Raw genomic sequence first — 13,078 nt, 5'->3', positions numbered from 1 at the left:
AACATAACTGTGTCATGATTTTTGATATTATAATATTATCTCATCCAATTGAGGCAAGAATGTTCAACAAAATTATACATTATTTTTAAAATATTTGCCTTCTTTATTATCAAAGATTACTATTTAAAAGATATTATACAATTCAGGACTCAGGAAATCGGTGAAAAAGTTGTAAAATAGTTAGTTGAACGATATTATATTTTCAAGTAGAGTCCCTAAAATTACCTATTAAAATTGGATTTCTTTTAAACATTTTTTTTTGTTATATGATTATGTATTTAAACAATTCAAAATAAGAAAATAAAAAAAAAAATAAATACACCTTTTCCTTTCAGCTATTATTGATTGTCCCTTTTCTCAGAATGTTAAATTTTAATTCCAACATTAAAGTTTAAAATGTGAAATACACAATCATGTATTTTAATAATATAATAATGTTCAGTAAATAAATTTATATGGTTCATAGAAATTCTTAATATTACACACGATTTTTTATTTTATAAAAGTTTGATTAGGAGTGACAGATAGCGAAAATTTCAGCAGGAGCAATATTCTCTCATCACATCACATATTGTTTGAAAAAATAATATTGTAAAATTGAAACAGCAGAGATTCTGTCTGTGATATATCAACTATAAATATACATTTTAAGTGACGGTACAGGACTATAACATACGTAACAGGTTTTTGTTAAACGGATTTAAAATTCCATAATAGAATGATAGTCACAAAAAGGAAAAATAATACAATTATTAATCGATGAATGGTGTACAATTTAACCATGCATCCTCTAAGTATAACAAACGCTCTTGACTGGGAACCAAATAATTTCAATTCACCCATAAAACATGTTCACACCACATAACCCACGACTTGCCGTATCTAGTTCATGCACCTGATTACGACAAATACACACAAAATTAATCAGATTAACGGCGATAATTATTCAAAAAATGGTATTTGTCAAATTGACTGGGCAATGGACGCAGATTTTGCCGCAACGGATGCGAGCGTCTGAGCGTAACGCATCCGGTTGTTAGTCAGTGTGAAATTCAGTTCTCATATTTACCGAACGTCGACTAATTTTATCTGAACTCGAGTCGAGTCTCGGCGTACATTATGGAAGATCTTTCGCCATGATTATGGTAAATTATTGGTCGTATTTAACATGTTAAGATCGAATAAACGAAGTTTCTTAATTAAAGGTATTTTCCTTTTTGAATGCGAAATGATAAGGTTAATGGTGGAGGGGTAACCAGTCATTGTTTCATGTTTGTCTCTTTGGTTTTGGACAGAGGACTATTAAATGCTAGGGGAAAAATTAACTTTTGTGGTTTAAATAAGTTTAAAACAAATTAATACATAAAAACTGATTAAAAAACTGTGGTATTTGCGTTGAAAGCAATCTAATAAATGGAGTTCTTTATTGAAAAGAACAAAACCCATTGTTGTTGCCCAAACTATTGTTATGTGTACGTCTAGATTATGAATACCGGTTTTTGTTATCCGAAGTACGTACTAAAGAAAGTTAATTTCCTTAAAAATTTCAACCCAAGGAGCTCACAAGTTTAAATTTCCTTAATGATACAGGCAATCTAATCTGCGTAATGGCGAAGCCTGTTTGATCCTTTATGCCGTCATCAGCGAATGACATAATTAAGATATTAATTTTGAACTGAAACTTAAGATTAATGGATTATTTTTTTTTTGTAGAAAATCATGCAGTTAATGCTTCAAACAAGGCAGTGGTTCTTTTGAATATTTATAATTGAGAAATAAATAAAATAGTTGACATAATTAAAGTGTTGTGTTCTTAATTACGTTCAGGAAAATAACATCCCTAATAATTCTCTTTTTATGCCCTCAAATACTTACTTTTTGCCCTATATGCTAAATAATCTACATCTGACTCATGTTTTCATCCTGCAATGATTAAATACAATAAAAAAATGGAAGCTCTAAAATTTACGAGTACACAGCCACTTAACTTTTAAAAGCGAGGTTTAGCAACGATAATTACAGGAAGCGTGGTTTTTTATGGTCAACCGTCGACTTGTAATTTAGGGATACTTGAATTATTTTGATGAAAAATGTAAATAACCTATGTGGTATTTAACTTTAATTGAGATATAATTTCTTCAACGACAGCTTGACATGTAATTCTCAAGGACTGTTTTTTGTTTAAAATGTAGGCTGTTCACCTTTTTTATGAAAATTGTATCTTATTATGTTAAAACCAATTGTTCAAAATGTTGAAATAATAATTACTTTTATCAAGTTTATATAATATATGTGTAAGAATTTTTACTGAGATATCTACCGTGGGCCAAGAGACAATTTTCAGTTAAAATTTATTTTATTATTACAAAATTAATTTTTAATTTATTTAATAAATTTACTCTTATGACAATTAGAAATTTAAACGTCAAAAATATTTTTAAATAGTAATAAGTAAATTAAATTAATTTAAAATGTAAAATTCAGTGACAATATATTTAAAATATGAAAGTAACTTTTAATTTAATTGCATAACTTTGACATTTACTAAAATTTAATTTTTGTCATGTTTAAAATTTATTCCGTTAGTCCTGATATAATGTTAAATAAACCTGAAAACTTTTAATTTATTTATAAACACCGTTTTACAAGTATAAAATAAAATATCACAAAATTTTATGCGATAATTACACATATTGATTATAGAATATTTTAAATAAATTTACTTTTGATTTGAATTTTTGTTTATATCCTCAAAATACTTTTGATAATTATAGCATACGTAATTTATATGAAAACTGTTATGAGGGTTATGTATTATTTTATACATATGTTAATTTGAAACTAGTTTCTACTTCCATTATAATTTTTATGGAAATAATTGGTAGTATATCTTCAGCAATACTAATACCTCATTTATTTAATAAATATTAAAATCAGTAAAATTATTGTAAAGTTTGCATTTTACATTTTGTTTGCTATTTTGCCACTTTGGAAATTATTTGTAATTAAATAACCTTTACAGCAATAATAATTAATTTATATTTCGCATATTCTGGATCAGCACAAAATTATTATAAAATTATTATGGTGATTAAATTAATAAATAAACATTTGTATTGATAATGTTTAATATATGTCAGGCCAAAATACCAAATTTACAAATTATCTGGTTATATGGATTTAAACTGATTACAGATTAACAAGATTAGATTACAACGAAAAAGCTAAAGTGTTTCGAGGCTTTTACCGAATATTGGGACAAACAATTTTAATTTAAACCTTAAATTAGTATTTAAAATTTTAATATTTCCAACATTTTTTATAAGAATGCTTTTAAATAGTAATAATTAAATTATTTTTCGCTATTTAAATTAACATAATATTGTAGAATTCTAAATAAATTAATTAAATATTTCTTGTTGAAGCATATTAATATAAATTCAACTTTTCAAGAGAAAAGTTTTGTAAGTCTTATATTTTTAAAAAATTTTATATTTTGTGTTAAAATAATAATAATTGTTCATGCTTTATTTTTATCTATATATAAAATCTTTAAAATATGAAAAAGAATTAGTACTTTTAATTAGTTAGTTTAATTAAATAAGTTTAACATTTACTAAAATTTAATTTTCATCCAATTTAAAATTTATAACGTTGGGCCTGTTAAATAAACCTGAAAACTTCTATATTATTTATAAAGTAAACACTGTTTTACAAGTAAAATATTAAATATCACCAACTCTGTAAATATTAGTCTGAAAGTAAAGGTATGAATTCAGTTTTATCCGATACTAAAATAATATACGTGTTGATTGAGAAATATTTTGACTTAATTTATATTGGTTTCAGACTTTTATATTCACAAAATTGTAATTATAATATCATGTAGACAACAGATTTTTGGGGATGTGTGTCACTTTTAAAAATATTATAAAAGAGCTTAGAAATTAATATGAAAACTGTGTACGAAAGTAACAAAGTAATGTTAACTTAAAACTAGTTTCTATTCCCATTCATTCCTTATAGGAAGAGTTTGTAATATACTTATAGGTATATTAATATCCCATATATTTAATTACAGCAACATTATTAAAAAATTTAAAATTTAGAATTTGTTCATTCATTTGATATATTGGAAATAATTTGTTATTAAATCAATAATAATTAATTCATATTCAGCATATTTTGAGTCTGCATAAAATTATAACAAAATTATAAATGGCTAATTTAATAAATAAACATTTAACAAACAAATTTTCAAATTACAAGTTTTTTAGAATTTGAAGAATTTTAAATTAAAATTAGAAATTAATAAAATAATTTTTAAAATTTAATATATTTAAATGGTAATAACAAAATAAATTTTAGCCACTTAAAATAATATAACACCGTAAAATTCCAATTTAATTAATTTAAAAATCGAACCACTACAACATAAATTCACTCTTTTTAAGTAGGAAAGTTCCGTAGTTTTAGTTTTTGCCAGACTGCGTATTACACGGCTTTCATTTAACGCTTAAATCCCCTTTAATTTCTCTAAAAACTTCGACATTTCGAATGTACTTTAATGATTGTGTGAGATTTCTTTTAAGTACGTATGTAGAGCTGTAATAGGAAATTGGATTTTATTTCAAAGTTAACAACCAGTGCTCTGACTGAAATATTGATTTTATAATAATGCTTTCGTTATTATGATGCATTGGTATTTCAAATACACGAACCGAATTTTAACAGTATTTGCAATAATATATCATTTTTATATTTCGACAAGTAATCAACGAACTGTGCAATTACAGTAATTATCAAATTATATGTATGATTATAATAAAACTATTACGTTTGTATGTAAATAAAAATTGCTTTGGTATTTCGTAAAAGAAATTAATTTTTGACAAGGTTAATTCTTGGAAAATCATTAACCGTAAGACATTTAGCATACAACGATTGTATCAGATAAATGCTTTAATAATAGCTCATTATTTTACGAAATGTTCCTAATAATACGACTACTGTATTGTGAATAATTATTGCTCGTAGCTAGTTTATTGACCCAAATAAGGCGTTTCCGATTATTAATGCAAGTGGTGATATGATAAGTACTGGATTTTAGTCGACACCATTCGATAGATCGAAGATTTCTAGTGCGGAAAGTTTCAGCAAACAAAAGTCTGTTCTCAATTCCGTAGTTTCGGACATTGGGGAAATTGATATATCTGTAAAAACAAACAAATCCATTTGCTCCTGAAAGCATTAAACGCCTCCACGGTAATCAGGTTCTTTTTGTTCAGTCGAAGGGATTTAAAACTTCCGTTAAATGTTCAAGGAATGTTGGAAACTTTTAAATTGAATTGGTCAAATGATCCGTAACCTGATTTAAATTTTGTGGTGTATTATTTTTTGAAGGCGGAGGAAAATGTGGATCAAATATGTTAAATCATGCGAATTAGATTTAAAAGATAGTTATTTTCTTTATTGATTTTTGGATTTGCTACTATGATTCCCTATATTTAATTTAAATTAATTTGTAAATAATACGAAACTAAATTATCCTAAATATTGTTCTTTGTTCTTCAGTTCCCATACACTTTTAAAAATTACCTAATGCTATTGTTTAAAAGTTATCGTATTAATTATAAAACAAGGAAAAGGAAGTATGTTATATAAAACTATTAGGTACCGGAAAAAGTAGTTTACTTTGTTAACATTTTACTTTAAAATACCTTTGATTCCGCAAAATAATCACTATTATAATTAACAATTTTATGCCAACGTCCTACAACAAAATTCATTCTATGAGAAAAAAATTCTAGGTTCTTGTAAATGAAGATAAAATCAACCTTAGCTTTGACCTCCTGTTTAAAATTAATTCGTTTATTACTAAAATCGAACAAAGAAAAATAAAAATAAATAAAAGTCACATGGAGAAATATAAGGACTATATAGTGGATGAGTAAAAACTTTCCATTTAACACCTTTGGTGGTTGGCTTTGTATAATTCCACTTGCTGTTCACCATACCATGTTTGATGAAATTTATTTAATGAAGAATACTTCTATTCGTGAGTTTATCGATTTTGTAGGAGATGTCTTCGATGGTATAGGTTACAGAACAAACTTGTTCACTGCATTAATTGCCATTTTATATAGTCAAAACTAACATCCTTCGACTTTTATATCATTTTCTTCAAATGCATTGCGAATGGGACTTGCCACTTTTGATGCTTTAACAAAAAGCAAATTCAAGTTTTTTTAAATTCAATCAAGGAGAAGAACATTATGGTTAAAAGGGACGTTATGAAAGCTCAACTGATACACTGAACGCCTTTTGAAGCTAAATTCTCTAGATTAAATAGATTTCTTATAAAAATTTTATTGCCAAAAATGCATTTTGTTGATTCGAACACATTTCATTCTGTTCACGTTTGGAATTCCACTATACAACATGATGGTGGTCGACAACGGGCTGCGACCAAAAGACAGGACATTTTTCTAATTATTTCTGTTAAACGAAATGATTAGAAACACTGTCATCAGAAGATTATTACAGATGATGTTATAACCAGAAGACGTTTATCACTCTTTATAAAAAACTGAGCAACGATTCCACAAAGTCTCAAAATTGGGAGGTATTTGTTAATGCTCTTAGAGAAGAAGTGCAAGTTAGGAAGCCCAAGGACTTTAATGATTATAGTTTAATTACTGGCGTAAAAGTTCTTTTGTTAACGCATTTTTATTTAATTTATGCAGGAGATTACATTGTTTATTAAAACTTATTATATTTGTGTTAATATAATGCCATTCCTATTCAAATTGTTGAAATAAATCAAATTATCTACTTCAAAATACGTGTAGTGTACATAAAATTTAATACAAAAATATATTATACAAAAATTTATTCAAATAAATTATGAACCTTAAATTACTCTTTAGGTGCCTAATATATGTTCTTTTGGTGGAAATAAAACCGCATATTAAATTAATATCTGTATCTTGAGGCACATCTCTTGTGTACTTTAATAAAAGCTTTTGCAGGTACAAACACATCGATCGTGAAGATATATGAAAAGAGCAAGGGCGCTTTTAATATTCCGTCCCATATTCTGTGTCTGGTTTACGTCGCGTCAAGCCGCCTTACGTGGGATTTATACGTTCTGTCATACTCATGATTTCTCGCTATCTAAACAAAGAAAAATATGATTGAAGGGCTTCCGATCCGCGGAATGTAAATAGTCATAAGCCAACAGGAATGACAGCGGGTCGATGACGAGTTTATTCTGCAAGGATTGGCAGACTTGAAAATCTATGAATGGGTTTTTGCTGAATTGTGATAGAAAATGAAATTGCTAGCTTTAAAGTGAAAGGCACATATTAGAGTTCGTAAGTCCTAACCTCACGAGAATGGTGTCTAACTAACACGTCTTTAATTAAGTCGAATACTCACTGGAATAATATTTTGCTAATCTGTTATTCGTACAGTCGGGGATGTGTTTGTGTCTGCGGGTTAATCTATTCTTTATGGTACGTGAACGGTTTATCAAAGCTCTCAGTTTCTTGGGGCCGTCTTAAAATAAATATGTCTCTAAGGAACCATCCTTGCCATTATCGATATTTTCGTTTCAGAAAAAAAAAAACACACGAGATTATTTTCGAACTGCTGTGAACTAATAAAAGCAAGTATTGATTTATACACTTCGAATGGCCGCTAAAAACACAAGTCGCCAGTTGTACAGCAGCGCGCAATCTAAGCACGAAAATACACATATATCTTACGATTAGTTTTCAATATTTGTAAGTGCACTGTTCCGAAGAGTAATGATCTGCCCTTAATACAACTTAGCAGTTTGTGCGGTTCAGGTTTACACTTATTTACTCCGAATTGTAATCGTAAATGTAACTGTGTATCACAATTTGCTGAAGGCAAAATTTGCTTTACTTTTCTAACGAGAACGAAGAATTTTATTACATGTTAAAATTTAAAAGAAATTCCAGATGTGTGAATAAACTTTTGTGTTCATTATTTTGAATACAATATGCTTTCAGAAACTTACGACGCTAATTAGCCATCTTGGGTTAAAACTGATGAAAAACAATAACCCGGTTTGATTAAAATGTTCATGGATTTAATTATGCATTAGTCAATGTCTGTGCCACATGGTGGCTAATGGCTGATGCACTAATATCGGTTTATTGGTCCCTATTATAGTAATGACAAAATGCAATCACGTTTATATGTTACATAGACGTTAAGTGGAAATAGAGTATAAAAAAAATCAATAATATTCGTTCGAATTGGGATTCTTTTGTAACGTATCGTTTATTGTTTGAAACTGTTCACTGTGTGTTATATCAATCTCATTTTTTCATTACTTAGAATAGATCATACAGATGTAATGGTTCAATTTTAACAAATATGTTAAATTCATATAATCCTATCACAGTTCAGTATACACGCACCTCTAAAAAAACGGCGAAATTCACATTATTTTATGGAAAGATCTATAGATTGAACAGCAGGAGTTGTTGGGATGACAATTGCGTATTGTCGTCACCTTTAATTTTCATTTGAGGTAATTTAACCATCCAGCTATACTTGTAGGAAATTGGAACTCCATTTGCTGCCTTAAATGAGTGTCCTCCAAACTTCAGTTTTTCAATGGCAAAATGCCCGACCTCATATTGAGTAATTCATTTTCCAACATCTCGATGTAAATATCTTGGTCAATTGATTCAGAATTTATCAACGCTTGAACCCGAATGAGACTTCATACGAGTTCTAACAAGTGTATACTGAGACAAAATAAAATGCATGCATAATTTAGGTATTTCACATTCTTTTATTCTAATAACAATTGTTTAATTTAATACTCTATCATTAGCTTACTAATGATTAATAAAGACAATAAACAACATCAAAAATAAAATCCTCTTTGCATTATAACTTATAAAGAAGAAAAATATTAATTTGGTATGTCAAATAAATATTGGGACAAGGTAAGATATTTTATTTTTAATATGGAGTCAATCCCACCTTACGCTTTAATGACAGCTTGAATTTGTTTAGGCATTGACTACACTAAGGACCTGTACATTTCTGGGGTCAATTTATGCCAAATCTCCTGTCTTGTGTGTGGCCCTAAGTTGTTCATTGTGGATTGTTTCTTAAAGTTTGTTTCATTTTATGCCATACAGTTTCAATAACATTAAAATCATAAATTGTTGTTTGTGGCTGTATCACAGGCTGTTGAAAATGAAAAATGTAATTTTTGTCAGTTTTTCGATACTTGGTAGCAGACTATTTTGCATTAGTTGTTGATATTTTGCAGTGTTCACAGTGTCATCAATAAATTCAAAGGATACTAACCTAACCTACTAATCCTATAGTCATCATGCAACCCCGAATTATAACTCCTTTGGGAAACTTTACCGTACTTTTTAGACAATCTTTGTGAAAAGTCTGGACCAATCTTCTACAGACCAAGACCGCTTTGACTCTCCCTACGTAAGCCTGTTTTGCTTTTGTTTTGACGTTAAAAGTGGCTTTACGTTTGCCTATACAATGCGAAAATTTTAATGATATACACCATTTGTTGTTATTTTATATTTTACCTTGTAAAACGTAAGTCCACATTTATGAATCACAGCATTCTCTTGATAAATTTAATCCAGTTACTTTATTTCATTCAGCTGTAATTTGTCGTAAAGTATTTCTTCGACCATTTTTGTATATTTTTATTAATATTCTTTTGATCCTTTCAGAAACTAATTTTGGACGATCTGGACTTTTACCTTTTTTTACAGAATATTTTCAGTTTGACCATAACGCCTAATTATATTCCAGACTGTTGATTTAGGAGTATTAAGTTCATGTGACACTTCACGTATTGTTTTGCTGCGACAATAATTTTTAACCACTAACTCACGAAACTTGCGATTATACCACGCATCATTTTGTTCAATTAACGCAGAGATTGATCTAACCCGATCACGATGATGATTCTTTTTATATTACATCGTAGCTTAGTAATAATTTTTATACTTTTATTTTGTTTATTGTGCTTTTGGTTGACAATATTTGTTGAAAACTAATTATATAGAATTAATTTTTTAAAAAAGACTTTGAAAAGACTAAAAATTATAAAACTGATTCAACTCAGTCGTTCGTCCACAGATTTTCACTGTCCGAAGGTTCAAATCATCGTGAAGGTATTATTGATTTAAAAAATGATATTAATAAAAAAAATCAATATTTTTGTTTGAATTTTTAATCATTCTAACTATTTCTCATTACCCACAACTGTATACAAAAATTAGTCAACTAAATAAAAGAATATATTCTTATAAATGTAAAAATGAAATATTAAAAATTGCTGCTTTGGATACATTCTTGTCATTTTAATTAGTATTATAATTTCATTTTAAAAAATACTTTTATAATATTATTATGAAAAATACCTGCCAGTTTGCTGGAACACTGAGCATGATTAAAAATTACAAATCCCCAACAAAATTAAAGGAAATATTTTTCCACGTAACAAGACAAAATGTAATAAAAACCAGACGACAGTGTAAGTTATGTAATTTAATTAAATGTTCATCGTTCACAGTCATACAATGTTTAATTCAATTTGTTACATGGCGTGTTTCTCGAGCCATGCGGTTTTATAAAATCATTAAAACGTATTGTTCAAAAATTGTACGAAGCACAACAGAGATTTGCAGTGAAAAATTTAAATCATAAATGCTCACAGAATTTTGTAGTTTAATTTGATAACATTTGTACATATTGAATTGTAACTCAATTTTACAAGACAGTGGGTTTATGTTTTTTTTGCTAAAAGTTTAATCTGATTTTAAATGAAAATTGTTTCCCATTTTGTTTTTCATTTTAAAACAATTTTTGTGGTACAAATATACATATTCAATTAAACATAGTGGTATTTTATGAATAAAAAGTTATATATTTTTGAGCTTTTCCTGTTAATTCAATTTTCAATATTATTGTAATACAAACTTCATGGAAAAATAGGAAATTGTCCATTTTGGGAATTACACTATATTACTATTTACAGAGTGATTCATCTGACTGAATCATTGGAAGTTTATAGAGAAATGCGAGTTGCTGATTTATGATTGTTAGTTTTCTAAAAATATTTTCAATGCTCAATTATAATGTTGAAATAGAGAATAAGTTTTGAAATAAGAAATATATTGGAATCTGAAGTGGGAAAAAAGTAATAAGATACCAAATATTCCGTTTCTTATTAATGTCAAATATATCATTTAAGATATAGGCATCATCATATTTTGATGTTTCCGAGAAGTCTCACGCAGATACATTCTGAAGTTACATTTAGATACATCTTAGATACAGGATAATTAAAACACAAGATAAACTACATCATAAAATATAAAAGTCTCAAAATATAAAATCTATAATTTTTTTTGTCCCTTAGAATAAATAACATTTTTGATATTAATTAATTAAATTTTTTTATAAATAATTAATATTGCTATTACTTAAATGTGTCTACGTACCGTTTAATATTTCATGTTGTGTCATTTAAAACACGATTAATAAATTATATGCTTTAATTAAACGCCAAGTACACAAACCAAAAACAAAAAACGTTGTCAGTGGAAAGTCGGACAGCATATCAATTTACATAGGAAAAGAACTTCTTTGTCTATGATGTTCTGTAAAGTGTAACCAGTGATAAAAAGGAAAAAGAGAAGTTTAAGAATTCTTATTCCGCTATTTGTATTTATATTACGCTAATTGGCCGATTTGGCTAAACACGCACTGAAATTAAATATGAAACATTCTAAAATTTTTATTTACATAGTTTTGAGATTAATCCAATAGACTTTCACACTTTTAAAAAGGAAATTAACTACTGAAAATGAAAATCTTTTATTAAAATATTTGAAATTAAATCTACTTTTGTAGATTATTTTGTAATAAAAATCTATTTTTTGTCTATTATTGTTCCTGTAATATATTTCCCGTATGAGAAACCAAACATAATCCTTTATCATGGCTGTACCCCAAAAATCGTAGTATTAAGGGTAGATTAATATTAGGTGCTTCAAGAAAAGGGAGAAGAAACGTAAAAATCGTTAATAATCGGAATTTTAATATACCACTCTAAAATTCATAATTTCAAAATTTGCCATACGATTTTCAGAACCTCTCAATATGCTGTAGATATCAGATACTGATGTAGTTGGATTATTATCCAATCAATTAATTGATATCCACCATTGTTACGTACTTAGTAAGATATTCTCCCAGAGTGTAGTCTGAAGTACGGAACAACAAATGTTTAATTAAAAAGAAAGTTAACATAACATCACTCTATAGCTACAACGAAAATTTCATTTCTCCATTCACTTCAGATGGTTCAATTAGACAGACACTGTATAATTCAGATATTGAAAATATTTTGGAAGGGTGACAAGAGGGTGAAAATAGGTCAATAAATATTGAGTTATATTTTATCTAAACTCATGTGAATTTACGTACTTTCAATCCCGTTGATGTGGAACAATTTTGTATCAGTATGTAAACTTTTGGCACAATTTTTATTTAATTTTTTTTTTTGATATACTTATTTTACAAAGTACCCAACTTTTAATTCTTCAACAGCATAATATTGATTAAATTTCTTAGATCAAAAACATTTTTTGATTAAAATTGAGATATATTGCGGCGGCATAGGCATAATCTGGTCAAACAGAACGTACGCAAATAAACGGTATACTGGGAAAAAGCGGACTGTCTGCTGTGGTCCGCCATGGCGGAGATTCGTTATTGAGCCTGCGGTAAGTTTCCAATATGCGCGGATTCCGGGGTATAATGAACGCAAAAACAGTTTGCGGAACGGTTGTTGTTAGATAGTTCGCAAACAGCAGTTCCCATCCGCAAGTTTGTAAGTGTGTTCTTGTCGGGGGGATGTTTGCATTACGAATCAATGGGTACCGCATTCCGTGCGCCCGCTTTGTCGCCGAAGACCAACATCGCATCCGCCTTGAATATTTGCTGCCGATTGTTCGAGACGATTGCCAACATAACGGAAGGG

This window comes from Aethina tumida, chromosome 3 (genome assembly GCF_024364675.1).
Source record: "Aethina tumida isolate Nest 87 chromosome 3, icAetTumi1.1, whole genome shotgun sequence".
Taxonomy (NCBI): Eukaryota; Metazoa; Arthropoda; class Insecta; order Coleoptera; family Nitidulidae; genus Aethina; species Aethina tumida.
Note: the sequence above shows the minus strand (reverse complement) of the source record.